The 1,489-nt window shown below is 41.8% G+C and overlaps 1 non-coding gene across 1 annotated transcript; it reads right to left on the minus strand.

Annotated features, from left to right (window-relative positions):
• Positions 1–865: 865 nt before the first annotated feature.
• Positions 866–937, minus strand: Trnaa-ggc. The gene has a single exon. It is a non-coding gene; the product is annotated as a tRNA-Ala (tRNA).
• Positions 938–1,489: the final 552 nt, after the last annotated feature.

The raw sequence follows: 1,489 nt of genomic DNA on the forward strand, positions 1-1,489 counted from the left end.
AATGAAACATAAAAGGTGTAAAAGGAGCACTGACCATAGACTTAGTAAATTTGTTAATGACATAATTTTTCTCACTTATTTTGCAAGAATAGGTGACGGTAGCTGGGAGGGAGGAAGAAATAAGCAAGAGAAGATTGAGAGATGGGCGATAGATAGGATGGCTGCGGAAGATAAATGATGCCAGGCGTGGATCAAAGTGTTACCTTCTCGGGAGTTGAAAAGCGATCTAAAGGAGGATATTAGGAGACGGGACGGGCCTAGGGAATCGTGCTCTTTTGATTCTCGCGTCCGACCGACACCAGTAGTCTAACTGTCCAAACAGCCTTTGTTTTGAATATATGTTCACATGAATACCTCATCTCTCACCTTTCATGCTGCTATATTTCAGTACCTTTACCCGGTAGCAACCCCATATAACAGCATTAGCTTCACTCTCTCACAAAAGTGCTCAGTTGACATGAAAATATGATTTTTTAGTTAGCTCAGGTGTAATCATTCTCTGAAACGGATCATAGGATAATAGAAAGGCGGTAGCTAATTTTATAACTAAGACTCAAAATATACTCGGAAAGACAGAGAGGTTACAAGTTAATGTTATGAAAATTTGAAGTGGAAAAACACTCAGAATTCTATTCAGTTTCTTCTTATTAAATCTGAATGTAATTAAATTTTATCTCTTGATATTATTTGAAAAGGCAATCGTTTTATACGTCAAAATCTTTTAGATCATTTTCATTTCCTTTCAACCGAAATCAAAGGTTTATTTCAATATTCCTTTACAAGTTCTGGATGATAAACTGTTTGAAATTTAAATGATATGTTTGATAACTACACCAAAGGATGAAGTTCGCCATGAAAAAATATTTGACTTAGCCGGGATTCGAACCCGGATCTCCCGATTGCCGGTCAGGCGTGCTACCAGTTACACCACCAAGCCATCTTCTCAGAGCGAACTTCGGGATGGGTTTTACCGAACAAGATGTTGACGTCACAAGTCCACACTGTGGCACATGTGGCGAGGGTCGTGCTTACTAAGCCACTGTCGGGGAGAAAAACCCTTATTTTCCGCTGGTCTGCGGCGACGAATTTCAAAGCACTGAAGGAACAAGTGACTTTGTACGCAGTCACGCGCACGGGTGCAAAGTTAAATACACCAAAGGATGAAGTTCGCCATGAAAAAATATTTGACTTAGCCGGGATTCGAACCCGAACCCGAATATTTTTTCATAGCGAACTTCATCCTTTGGTGTATTTAACTTTGCACCCGTGCGCGTGACTGCGTACAAAGTCACTTGTTCCTTCAGTGCTTTGAAATTCGTCGCCGCAGACCAGCGGAAAATAAGGGTTTTTCTCCCCGACAGTGGCTTAGTAAGCACGACCCTCGCCACATGTGCCACAGTGTGGACTTGTGACGTCAACATCTTGTTCGGTAAAACCCATCCCGAAGTTCGCTCTGAGAAGATGGCTTGGTGGTGTAACTGGTAGCACG

The sequence above is a fragment of the Ischnura elegans genome, chromosome 9 (assembly GCF_921293095.1).
Source record: "Ischnura elegans chromosome 9, ioIscEleg1.1, whole genome shotgun sequence".
Lineage (NCBI taxonomy): Eukaryota > Metazoa > Arthropoda > Insecta > Odonata > Coenagrionidae > Ischnura > Ischnura elegans.